The sequence below is a fragment of the Conger conger genome, chromosome 3 (assembly GCF_963514075.1).
Source record: "Conger conger chromosome 3, fConCon1.1, whole genome shotgun sequence".
Classification (NCBI taxonomy): domain Eukaryota; kingdom Metazoa; phylum Chordata; class Actinopteri; order Anguilliformes; family Congridae; genus Conger; species Conger conger.
The window spans coordinates 38149291-38163188 of record NC_083762.1 but is presented as its reverse complement, the minus strand read 5'-3'; the positions used below and the strand labels follow the sequence as shown (position 1 = coordinate 38163188).

The 13898-nt window shown below is 40.0% G+C and overlaps 1 protein-coding gene across 1 annotated transcript in view; it reads left to right on the top strand.

The window, feature by feature from the left end:
- Positions 1 to 13898, top strand: part of igf2bp2a (insulin-like growth factor 2 mRNA binding protein 2a) — a 68021-nt gene that overhangs the window by 19304 nt on the left and 34819 nt on the right. The gene's annotated exons all lie outside the window — the stretch shown is intronic.

Sequence of the window (13898 nt, the reverse complement as noted above, 5' to 3'; positions counted from 1 at the left end):
AGCGAGTTGTAGGTGCAGCCTTGGGATTGAATTTCAGAGGAACGGTAAGAGCAGCTAAAAGCTCTTCCCCAAACAATCGGCAATGAGGAAACACTACAAGTTCAGCAGTAGCTTAACGCAGATTACCGCAGGGAACATAAGGTTCCATCAAATCCTTCAAATATGAAGATCCAAGGACATGCAGTGCTTTGTAGGTAGTTAGCAAAACTTTAAATTCAACCCTGGATTTGACAGGGAGCCATTGCAATGACATATCATCATTAGCTTTCCTGATTTGGCCGTTGAAATAACAGAATTGAAGTCCAGACCCATTCCAGTAGTGAAATGGTGAAATTTAAGGAGCAGGTGACTTCCCAGAAACAAAGGGAATGTTCAACATATGCAGCATTCACAGCGGTGAGAACAATGTTTGAGAAGAAGACTTTAGTTTATGGGTGGCTCTTACGTCATGCTCATAAAAGGGGGTTTGGGTTAATGTTTCTCAGCACAACTGTGTCTTTCTTTAGGACAGCTTCAGAGTACAGAAAAACATATCCCTTTTGAAAGGCATTACACATTGATGAAAAGGACTATATTCTGAATGTTTGCCTAATTGTACAGTATGTGCGGGAGGCAAAGCGGTGCAGTAATGTGTATGTTTTGTGTTGTGAGTTGGGTGCTGATGCCCAAGATTGGTGCTCTGAAAGGCATCGGAATGAAATGCTATGGGTGTATATTTCCTGAAAGATTTACCAAATTTGCATTTCCATTGTCTCTCGTTTCACAGTTCAGTTTTGCACTGCACTGAAGCGGAAAGCAGACCTTGTAACATGTGATCTTCTTGTAGTTTTTTTAAATTTATCACCAGAAGAAAAATGTTTATTTTATGAACTCTGCATGACAATGGAGGTGCAGCTGTTGGTAAATGTGTCTCAGGACCAATAAAAACAAACAGAACAAACAGCAATGAATATCACACGTGGCACAGTTAACCAGTGCCGGTCACCTTGGAGAAAACACATCAAAGAAAAGATTGCCCTGAACACTGCACAAACCAAAAACAAGTCAATGTTAACTTAAGTTTTTTAATCTTATAAATTGATTTTAAATCTGAAGTTAAGATTGACTTCTTTTTGGTTTTTACACCTCAGCAACTGGACCAATGTGGTGAGACAGTTTTACCCAATTTGCCAATAGGGTAAGACAATTTTTGTCAAGCAAAAAGTAACTTAAAATAAGCAAATATTTTCTACTTGAGCACTTGTAAAGACAGACTTCTTTGCAGCGAAGGAAATCGTGAATCTTGGTGCGTCTCTTTCAGTTCCGAAAGGAAGTGCTCTTGTTGCCGGATCTGTTGCAGCAATACATTTAGTCACAAGAAAAAGTGTCATTTTGAAAGGTCTCCTGCGGCATTAATCTAATTTAAAAGGGCGATGGAGGTGGAAGCAGGGCAGCTCAGACCATTCTGGATGATTCCGGCCACCACACTGTGAGGCTCTGTGTGTCTCTGTTCCAGTCCTGAACCACGTGGCTTCGGAGAATCCCAAAGAATGACCCGGAGCAGGCCGCTGCACCCGGGGCCTCAGTCTGTGTGATGCAGGTGGCAGCATGGAACTACCAGAGCTCAGACTTACAGAGCACAGCAGCTGCTCAGAAAGACCATGCCCTACACAGTGCGACTGGATGGTGTTCGCACAGGGACTGTGGTGTTGTAGTATGGGTGTTTGGTGTAGGTTTAGCAAATCTGGTGTAGCACAGATGTACTGTCTGTGATGTAGATGTTGTTCCTGTGTGGTGTAAATGTTAGGAATTGCGTAACTGAGGAGCAGATACATGGTAATTAGTAGGTTCAGGCTGCCTTGTGCATAGTTTCCTACAGGCCACATGTCCAGAGTGTGGTAGTATATCTGTGCATAGGAGCATGATTCCAAGATACATTTCAGCAGCTTGCGAGCCTGAAATGTGTGTGTCTGTGTCTGTGTGTTTGTGTGTGTGTGTGTGTGTTTGTGTGCGCATAGGTTTTCTCATCTTGTGAATAAGTGATATAATTTTTAAATTTTCAGCAGTTGTGTGCCTGAGGGATCACTTCTGTCTACATCTCTTTGTAGGTCTTCTATCCTCAGACACAGACACAATGCAACACTGACCCAGCTGTACCGTGGCGTTACAAACACGTTGCTAGGATACCAAGTTGCTCCATTTGGCAGTATGTTTTTTCTACATTGAACAGAAATACAAACATTAAGGGCCAGAGGACCTGGTCTTTTGACTCACAGGCATCTTTGTTTGCTTTTAAAGCTAGTGTTGTAGCGGTGTGGCTCCGTGGTCAGAGAATGAGAACAGGGTCGTGGACCCCCACAGTTCTTCGAGTTAACCTTTACCTGTATTGCTTTAGTAGTGGATAAGGCTGTAACTTTTAAGCAGTTCATTATGCACTAGGGATGTGACAAATCATCCGTTTTTGTGAACGGTTAACCATGTAGCCGTTACTGCTTATGACCACTAGGGGTCTTCACGGTCCGGGAAAAATGTAAGTAAGCTAGCGCTGGCCAACATTAGATATATAGAACACAAGACTTGAGAAAAACGTGGGATATTGATTGCACTATTAGGCTAAGTAAGTTAGACTGAATAAAAAATATACATTGCTGGATTTAATAAAATTATTAAATGACGTAAGTATAGCCTTTATTTTTCAACTTGCCTACTTAGTAATGTTGCCTGCAACATTTGTCTGATGATGTATTGCTTTATTTGTTTTTATATATATATAAGGCAAAGTGGAAAGCTACATTCAGTTTGCCGGTAGTTTGAATTTGCATCAACAAATGAACATGAGTAAACACGAGTTCTCTGTGAACCTTAAGAAACTCCATACAATATGCCATAAGTGAACCAACAGCTGCAGATTTAAAACACACAGAATCTTTTTGATAACTGTAATAATGAAGCATTCAATTTCCTGTGGTGTTTGCATTTTGAACTCCCTGAAATATCCAAAGACTAGGAAGTTATTACAAAGCCAGAATCTTTCTTTCAATTTTCCGACCAATTTGTGCATTTTGTCACTGGTGGTGAAAGTGCATTTATTTAATTAAACTGAGTTTAGCATTTCAGCTTCAGAAAAAAAGAACCGGTTATCGGTTAGCAATTTTTGGTAAACGTCAAATCCGTTTTGGTTAACCGTTCAACCGTTTGCACCCCTATTATGCACGTGAGTAAAACTGATCCATGTCTTACTCTGATGGCTCCCCAATAAGAGCAGTAATTCAATGAAATTCTTGAAAAAGGGACTGCTATGTGCATTTAAAAAAATGTCCGATAGGATCTTCACCAGGGCTGCTATAGTGACAGTTGAGAAACAGGATAGAGGTGCTCACATATCCATGGACACACACTCTCATGCACACTTGCGCATAAACACATGCACACACGTATGCAATGCTGATTGCTTGTGTCAACATTGTCAAATACCACTTTTAACAGAACAGTAATTTCTTAGGGAGAATGTATCCACCAGGCTTATTTTAGCTATAAACCCGCATGGCACCCCCTGTTTTTTTAGATTTCCATTGATGCTTATTCCTCATGATTGGCAAGCGGGATTACATCCACTTCAGTAGTAAGCAGAGCTTGCTGTTGCTAGGATCCTGTCACTGGGGACCATTGATTGGCTCAAGCTGAAATTACTGTGCCGGAATGCGCTGGAAATGGCCGCCAAGATCAAATCCTCCTGATGGCAGCAGGACTGTCTCAGAAATTAAAAGCTTCTAACAAATACCTGTGACAAAAAAATCGACAAGCATAAAAAACAAAAGCTCATGCCCCTACTATTCCCCCTTCCTGTTATTTAATATTTAATAGGAGCTCTGCAGCATGTTGTTTAGATCCTGCATACTGAATGCCAAGAAACTGAACCACATTCCGGCACCTTCCATACAGCAACACAACATACACTCCATCCACAAGACTGCCATTGTCAATCTCCAGGAAAGAAAAGATGGGCGGAGGGAGAAATTGAACCGAGTGAGCGACAGCTGCTCATTGCTCCCAGACGGTCGGGCAGGTTGGCTGCTGTTCCAATGGCGCCGGGGCACGGAGGTTAGCGTAGCCCAGCCAGGCCTCCTCGCAGGGCAGGTACGGCGTTGCTGCTCCATGCGGGCTGCGCTAGAGGGAAGGAGAAGCGGGGGTTAGCGCTGCCCAGACAGTGCCGAGCTCCAGCAGCGCCAGCGCGAAACGACGGCCAACCGGGCCTCAAACGTACAGCTCCGCCGTGCTCTGCCTCTCCGCCCGTCTCCTTCTGCTGCAAGCTGCTTCCACTTCATTTCCTCCGTGTTCCTGTCACATTCACTCGTTCTTCCTCCTCGAGACATCTGTCGTCCTCCTCTCCCTGACAAACCCTCTTCTTAATTCCCCCGTGGGCATGCCGGCATATAGCTTCTTGCACATTAGTGTTAGCATTAAGACTGGTATTATCGCTGTCAGCCCTTAGACAGCAAGCTGAGGTTGCACTGAAGATAAGCTGAGCGGGGACTGATGTCACTCCCTGTTTTGGGGACAGCTCAGCATTGTGGCGGCTGTTTCATGTTAAGTGCTAGCAGAATACCAGCAAGTTTGGGCTTCGGCGACCAGCTCACGATTCTACAGTACATATGAACTAACTGCTGCCATATCACATGAGGCTTCAAAGCTCTTTTGATGTCATAGTCGGCAACAGATGTGTGTGGACTAATGATAGGGATGCGAGAAAATGAATCTAATCAAATGTTTCATTTCAAGAACAATTTTTTCCTTTTTTGTGGAAGTGTTTGTGTGTGGTCATGATGCACATATGGTTGGTTGGCAACATTAATGGCTTCATGGCTCTTTCCTCAAGTTTGGATTTCAGCACACAGGTCTTACATTCAATCTTGACCGAGCCAAAGCAATCCTCGGATAAAATGATTGTTGCCTAAGCCACAAAGCCATGCTGTCACTGGATAAATTGTGGGGGGGTTGGGACATGTTATTGGCAGGTGCGATTGCCAGTCTTGACCTCTAAGAAATAAAGCCTTAAGGACTGGGAGAAGCCTTCATTCGAAGCAGTTGACCCTTGTGATGAAGGCAGTAGAAGCTTCTCAGGTGCTTGTTGCCGATGTTAATGACAAGGCTTTCCAGCAGAATGTATCTTTGTTAAACAGCCAGGCCTTTCAGATTTGAGTTCTTTTGGAAGATACATTTGATCCCGTAGCCAAAGGTTGTGAATATCAGCCTTACTGTACGTGCTTGCTGGCTTGTTCACACGTATCTGTTGGAGCAGTCCATGAAACAGTGTGGGCCTGGAACTGCAGGAGGATGGCTCTGACTTAGTCTTGGAAATCAGGCAGTACGTCAGACTAATGGACCATCTGAATAATACACCACCTTTTATGCAGGGATTATTCATTTATGACTCCAATATCAATGTGAACATTAGTAACAATTTATGACTCATGTAATTTTTGAGATTAGTGGTAATATACAGTACGACTCTAGACCAGTGGTAGCTGGTGGGCTGGACACCCAAGGAGATCATACTCCCACCCCAGTCTCAAATTTGTCCAATTAATTCAAAAATTATTTTGGTGATTTCAGGGGAGGGAAATCTTATCTGCAAACTGGATAAGAGACCAGGGTGTCAGACCAAAACAAACATTTCTGTGGAAGCGAATGACTTTATATCCGTGTAATTCTAAAATCGGTGCACACTGTAAAGTTCAGCAGGTGCTTTTATACCAGAGGTAAATCAGGTAGTCACATTAGAATCTAGATTGCAGCAAGAACACATTAGTGTCTAGCAGCTAACTACTAAGTTAAAACAAGACTTTTGCAAGACTTAATTGTTGCAAATTAGCTTGCTCTATTTACTCAATCATTATTCAAATAATAAAAAAGAACAAAACATTAACCGGAATTGTGTAAATACACAATTCCGGTCAATTGAAATACCAATTTTTCAACAGTATTCTCAATATCCACCAGTCCCCTTTGACTCTCACATATTCGTAATTAGATTGATTACTGAAATGAACTCTTTAAAAACATTAAAAAGTGAGACTGTTCCATGTAGGAGGCGCTGTCTCCACTGTTCCAGTGTAAATGTAGCAATGTAGCGATCAGCAGTGTTCATTCTCCATAAGGGGCTGTCTCATGTGTGCACGGTCTACTACTGGAATCTGTGAACTTGAAATCATGATTTAAAACTAGAAACCAGAACTCAAAATCTATAACCAGAATTACAACTGGTCTTATCAGGTCTCCACAAGTCTGCAGATGAAGTGTGTTCCGCCCACTCGTGTCCGTGTGAGCGTGTCTTGTGAATGCTGGTGCGATGAGAAGCGACGCAGGGACTAATGGGCTCCGGCAAAAACTCAATGCGAAAACCTTCCAAGGGGCTGGTTCATACAACATGGTTCTTTATAATTACTGTTCACTGTTTGTGCTTTGCCAACTTTTCTCCCCCCATCTCTTGCAAATGCCTTAATTTGTCCCACAAGACCCACAATTCCATTAACTTTATCATTGCCCTGTGCAGAATTTCCCTTTCCTGGGATTGCTGTTTTGCACATGGACAGATGAGTTCGACATGGATTTATGGATTTTCTGCTATGGCATCAGATTGTTAAATATCCCTGGGACTTGAAACAGCACAGATTACATGAGCAGGTGAAGGACATGGAAGCATGGAATTCTGGTCTACTGTCAGTTTACTGAAATTATGATACACAAACTTCTATCCCTGTTAGACATCTCAGATGTGCTAGGCACTGTAGTGTTTGCGAGAAAATTTGGGACAGCTGGTGTAGAATACAGTGTAAAGTCCTGTGCTCACTGAAAGTTTTCTGGAAAGTGGAAGATGAAAAAGTTATTGTTCTGTGACAATAACATGCAGGTTTTTGCAAACAGCTTGACAGAAACAGTTGGTGACTGTCATAGTACGTTCTTTGTAACTTGGGTGGGCTAGATTCACTTTTTTCCAGATTGGAAGATTGATGTTTATTCCTTGCTGTATATTGTAGCATTTATTTTTTAGAATTTGAACAACCAAGTGTCCCTGATTGACAATCACATGAGAATGATGGTAAAGTGAACAAAGAAAGGAGAATGCATGGCAGGCTTTTAAATAATATAAAATAGAATATCTTTCAGTGTATATTAGCCAATAGTTGTTAGTTTCCTTGCTCACAGCAGGCTAAGCAGGTTGCGAACATATCATTGCCAAATTGATGTTTGATGGCAGGTCCCACTTGATTGACAAAGAAAAACAGTGTTATAGACTGTGTAACAACTTGACAGGCATTTGACCTGTAGATGTATCCAGTTTTTCATTAGTATTTAACTGTATTAGTTTCCTGAAAATATAGACATTTTATTTAACTGGCAGCTCATCATACTGTTCGTACAATAGAGTGGAGATGTGGGCAGGGTTAAGGGTTCCAGAAGAGTTTTTTTTAATACAGATTCTCTAGATTTTTATGTAAACAATGCCCACTATATTATGAAACTGAGAATCCCGGGAGTCTCCTGGATTATGAAACATTAGAATCATAGGATTGCTGCTATATCCCTTGGCTGTGAATGTTTACTTCTTTTAGAAGAAACCATGATTTTTGTTAGTTTGGTATCTGAAATACTACAATTCCCATGAGCCCCAGTACCTGTTTCTATGGTGATAGCATGGACCAGAGCCTATCAAGTGGAAGTATGAACAACTTCACTATTAGACTGATCTGACTTTACTTTGACAAAATGGCGCAGCTACAGGAAATTGAGCTCTTTGGATGATTCCGAATGCAATGCCCATCAGGAATGGTCATTAATGTACCTTCCATTGCTATGTACACAGTCCTGTACCCTTGTCTTTTTTTCAATCAACCTCATTTTTTATCACTATTGTAATTTTCTGAGGTAATGATTCAACCAGGAGTTTCATGCTCATCCAGAAATGTGATTTAAGAATGTTTTGCTTCACAACATTATTAGAATGTTGCTCTGAATGTTCCGCAGTCGCCTAAAAAATTACCTACAATAAGATTCAATAAGATTCAGATGCAACGTTGTGAGAAGAAAAGGTTCCATGCAAGCGTTCTAAGAACTCCCAGAAAAATTGAACGTTCTGGGAACTGAAACTAACCTCCAGAAAACATTCAAAGAACCAAAAAATGTTAGCTATCCGCTGCTCCGAGAGGTGAACCAGGGGCTAAAAACTAGCACGTCTGCTATTCCTCATTCTGACATCATCAAATCCATTTGGACATCAGTTGAACCACAGGGGCATGGACACGTCAGAAACTATAGGATTCCTTTCAGGAATGATTCCCTCAAAACAGCTTTGTGTTAGTTGTCCTTAAATATTCATTTTGCACGTTAACATGATTCTCAGGGTTAACTGCTGTGCATGGCAGTAATAACGACTATTTCAGCCTGTTTTCTGATGTGGGGTTTTGGTGGAAAAGTAGTACAGATGCAAAACTGTCAAAACATGCTTTGTAAAACCAGTGCAGTGGCAATGCTGAAGGACCCGATAATCCTGAAGAAACCACCCTCTTGGGAGTGCCTCACTCCATAATCATGGGAGTCTAAGAAAGGACCTCCTGCCAGTAACAGCACAGTGGACGTGTAATCATGAGGGCTAGCATGTTGGACCTCTTCTGCTCACAATTGCTGTACAGTAGTCATGCCAATGCTGGCAGTGTTGCTATGACAAACTGAATAACCTGTGTGAAGTATGCTCTGTGAACTGGGGAAGGCTCTAGACGGCTGTGTGTTTTTCAGAGACTCACAGTTACCTGCTAAAGGAAGGAGTCTGGTGTCCTTTATACTGTATGTACTCCTAATGCGAAATTATTAGATATTAAAGTAAGACCATTTCTCAGCCACAGATTGCATCCATTTCTGAGGTAATGTTTAATATCAGTGCAAAAATACACGATACAACTGCAAAAATAAGTAAATCTCAAGTATTGTAGTCTTATATTGAGACTTAAAGTCTTATCTCTTTTACTTTTTTGCCAAATAAGACAAAAATATTGCCAATGAGGTAAGACAGTTTGACTGATTTCAGGATTTGCCAATGGGTTAAGAAAATTTCACTTGTCAAGCAAACAGCAATTTAAAATAAGCTAATATTTTCTGCCTGAGAGAAAAAAATAAGACTCTCAAGTCTCATTTCAAGACTAAAACGCTTGTGAAGACCATCATTTTTTTACAGTGAAAAGACTTGCAGTGAAGTAGTGACAGATAATTCCTATTGTTGCCACAGCATTAGAGAGGGTTTAGAGTGGCAGCAGACACTGAAGGTGCAACTCCATGGACTCACTAGTCATTTGCAAAGTAGGAATTCATTTTTAACTTCATCTGGGCGATGAAGATGGATATACTATCAATCTCCTTGCTTCAAAATGTAAACCATCCTAATTATGGATATTTGAATGGAAGTCTCCAAAGTGCATTTTTCAGCTCGAGCAGGTTTGTTGAAAAGTGGTATTAGTCAGCATTACTGACTTTCTCTGATTTCTTTCTCCCTTTTCCCTTCTTTTTTTCATCCCATATTCTATGCACATTTTATCAATTTGCTGTATCCTTTAATTTACAGTAAAATGTCTTTTTGTTATAGTCTGTAGACCTCAGCAGGTTAGATTTGGTTCATCCTGATGCAGTAATGAGGGATGGCCTGAAAGAGAGGGATTATAGCAGTGCAGTCTTGTCCAGGCTTTTGCCCTGCTGATCTTGTCTGTCCAGTGCACTGTGAGATACATGCAAATGTGAAGATAATTAGCCTTGCAAACTGATGCACCCACTTAGAGAATTTCACTTTTCTGTATTACTGGTAAGTGGGTGTATCCTTGGAACTGCTTGAAATACAGGGAACATCACCCGGTCACTTTGGTCACCTGCAAAAATAAATTAAAATGCAAGCAGACCATTGCTATAGTCCTAATCATGTCTACTGTCGGAAAACAAGTTTTGATTATTACCTTTGAGAGTTTCGAAAATCTTTGATAATTTGAAAATCAAATCAATATTTTGCAACGGCTGTTTCATTCCGCAGATTTAAATTCCATCAAAAACCTGTGGTCTGGACTGAAGAGGAGGGTTCAAGGATATCAATTCGGAAAAGTTCTGCACAATTATCAAAATATAGGAAAAGACTCATGGCTGTCATCTTTGCCAGGGGTGTTTGCACAAAGTATTAGACCATTTTTGGGTGAAGTACATTTCTTATTTGAAAGATGAAGTATTTGGTTGATTCAATTGAATCATTAATAAAGCGCACTACTTTACGCATGTTGGAAAATAAAATGCCAATACCTGTATTCTTTTTTTGTTTACAACACTTTTTGTGCATATTTATCAAGGTTGCCAATAATTCTGGAGCCCACACTGTATATGCCAAAGAATAATGATCTCAAAAACAACTCATTAATAGTGTGATGATGAATGAGGCATTTCATATTTCATGTACAATAAACATTTATTCAGATCGGTCGATGCTTCCTTTACAGAGCTGAACTACTGTTGTCAATCTGACAGGTGCTGCTATTATTTGTTGCATATTGAATTGTGAATTGCCAGATTACCTACATTGTGGTTTTAATAAAAAATGACATAAGCTTAAAATATTACTTTAAAGCTAAAGGAAATGATGAACATGAACAAGGTTAACACGAACAGTGTCAATATTGGTTTAAAGGTAGATCATATCTAACTGCTTTAATTTATCCAGTGTCTAAATATATGAAGGAAGGGAGCACATTCAGCTCATTCATTTACATTCCCTGGCTTTAGAATAACTTCTGCCATTTTATCTTGAATGTTACCAATATGGTATCATATTCTTTGCAAACCCACATCACATACGCACGCTCCGTATGAACAGTGGTTGCTAAACTGAGGACACTACTACTTTTTCTGCATTCTGGTCATACATTCTACTAACATATTTCTGCCAGTATTTTATTGAAAACAATTGCACAGAGTATCAGTATTAATAAAATTCTACTTGTAGTGGCATCTGATGATTTCCTGTTCAGTTATTATATTTGAACAGCTTTCAAACATTGCCTCTGGTTTTTTGGAAATGGATTTTCTCCGAGGGGGTATAAATTATCGTAAGATTGAAAATGGCAAATAATGAGGAAAATATGAAGCCTGTTTGTCAGAGACAAACATAGCCTAGAAAAGATGGTTGAAGGAAAGGTTTGAAGAGCGCTCCAAAGCTGAACACATTCTAACTGACATTTTAGACAATAATTAGCCTCATAAATATGTTGTTTATATAGCACTAAATATATGCATGAAGTACACAAAAATAAAGTTTAAAAGCATGAAAAAATACTCAATTGAAAGGTTCTATATGCTTTGAGCCCATTTACTTTGGAATCTTTGAAGCTCAATATCTCAAAACCACTCAGAACGCATAAAGAACCGTATAATTCCAAGGTCAGGCTGTGTGTGATTCTCGTTGTGATATCAGCGGGCTGTGAGGACCAATGAAGGGCCCATTCTGTGAGCTCTTTTACCAGGTTACATGTAAATACTCCTAACAGTTGCAACAAGTTGCAGAACATTGGTACATTAAGTGATTTCCATTGACAAAAAAATTTGCTTTTGCAAATTGTAATATTAAACTTCCATCCGCAGATAAAGTATGTTTCAGTCTCTAAAGCCTTCATTAAAAATATTATTGTATTTTCAAAATTCTTTCAATGGTCACAGTTATTCCAAATAGTTTTTCCTCAAATTCCTCCTTTAAACCTCATTTTCTGCATTTAAATTGGTCTAGATAAACTCTTTAAATCGATTAGTTTAGTTAAATATTTATCCATTCATAGCTCTCTTGCACAGTGCCAGTATAGTTCAGTGTGGATATATTATTTGTTATACTGTATTGTAAAATGTGGCATTTATTACATCAAATTTCAATGAAGTGTTCTCAACTGATCAATGTCTCCTCTGTTCAATTGTACTATTTCTGAAACGGCAACCTTTCTTTGAACATCTGCATCAAGCATACTGCAGACATTAGTCGTATTGACCATGAATTGATTTAAGTGCAATATATCACTGTTGTGGTTGAATGTGCAGAAACAAATGTAGTTACAGGAAAAATTTGGAGACCTCAGATCAGGGATCTCAAACTCAAATATTTGAGGGCTGCTCTGCCTGCTGGTTTCTAATGTGCTCCTGCACTTAAGTGCTTAATTTAATTGACTGGCAGAAAAGTCTGTACACCTTGTTCCTTAAGCCTGAAGTAGCAGTGGATTGAAAGGAAATCGGAAAAGCCAGCAGAGAGACTGTGGAACTCCAGTACTGGAGTTTGAGACCCCTGCTTAGATACAGTGTTCATAATGGCATATTTCAGGGAGCCTGGTGCGTAGCCAACAAGGAAGCTTCTTATTTAATTGATCTTGGAGAGCAGACACAAATCACAGTGTGGTGATGTACAGCTCTCTCCAGCACTCTCTAACTGTGCATGTGCAGGGTCATGCAGCACACAGTACACACAGTAGTCCTACTCTTTTCCGCTGTGTACCACTGAGCACCGCAATGCTATGCTAGCAAAATAAAGATAGCAGTGAAGAATGTCCACACCCAACAATGTAGTACCCTGCTGCAAACAGTGCAAGCAGTGCTGTCTGTGAGATTACAGCATGCTTTGGTGCTTAACAACGCTAAACTGGAAATGGAGTTCTTTCAGATTAAGGGTGTCTGTCACACTACAGCTAGATAATCCGTGGTTAAATCGGGCCTCCTTCACAGTCCCAAAAGCACTGTAACACAACCGAAAGCTTCTATTTACCTGCTGATTTGGGATTCCCTTCCACAGCCATGTCCACTAATGTAATTTAGACAGCTGGATACTCACCATCTGTGCGTATATTTTGTTATACAATCAGTGTTGTGAAGGGGTATTTGCCCCCTTCCTGTTTTACTCTATTATTGTATGTTTGTCACACTAAATGGTTTCAGATCTTTAGACAAAATTTATTATTAGACAAAATATATATATTTTTTAATTATTTCATTTATTTAATGTAAAAGGTTATCAAGCACCCATATCACCCTTGTGAAAAAGTAATTACTGGTTACAGCAATAACAGCAACCAAACGCTTCCTATAATTTGATATCAGACTGTCACATCACTTTAGAAGAATTTACGCTTACTCTTCTTCACAGACTGCTGTGATACAAACAACTTGGTTGTTTTTTTGTTTTTTGAGCTGGCTGACCACTTTTGGGAAGATTCACCACTGTTCCAGCTATTCTCCATTTGGAGATGATGGCTCACACTGTTTATGGAGTCCCATAGCCGTAGAGAAACCTCACCAGACTGACATATCAACAACTTTTTTCCCTTGTCTCTTTGATCGTGGCATAGTGTGCTTGCAGAAACTTGTGGTGACCAATTCACTCTTATGGTAAGGTTCAATATTAGGGTGGTTTAGGTTTAGAGATTTAGTGGGTTAGTGCTGGCTGCAATCGAGCCTGACAGTGTTCAAACAACTGGTTAATTGGTTGATTGAGTTACTAAGGGGGCAATTGCACATGGGTGTTTGATAACCTTTTCATGAAATAAATGAAATAATAATTTATTTTGTTTCCCTTGGTCCCTGTTGTTTCCCTTTGGCTAATGTTACATTTTGTCTAAAGGTCTGAAGCCATTCAGTGTGCCAAATATGCAATAATAGAGGAAACAGGAAGGTGTTTCCCCCATTCACTTTGAGTATTACATATTTGTATTCACATTTTGTACAGCTCAGATATTCATGTTTGGCTGAGCACCCTACCATACCTGAATGAACACCCTTTTTCAAATAGCCGCTGGCATTAATCCGTGTTTGGAATCTGAGCTCTCGTGTTGTTTTGCTTCAAATTAGATTGGGGTTTAAATGTTTTT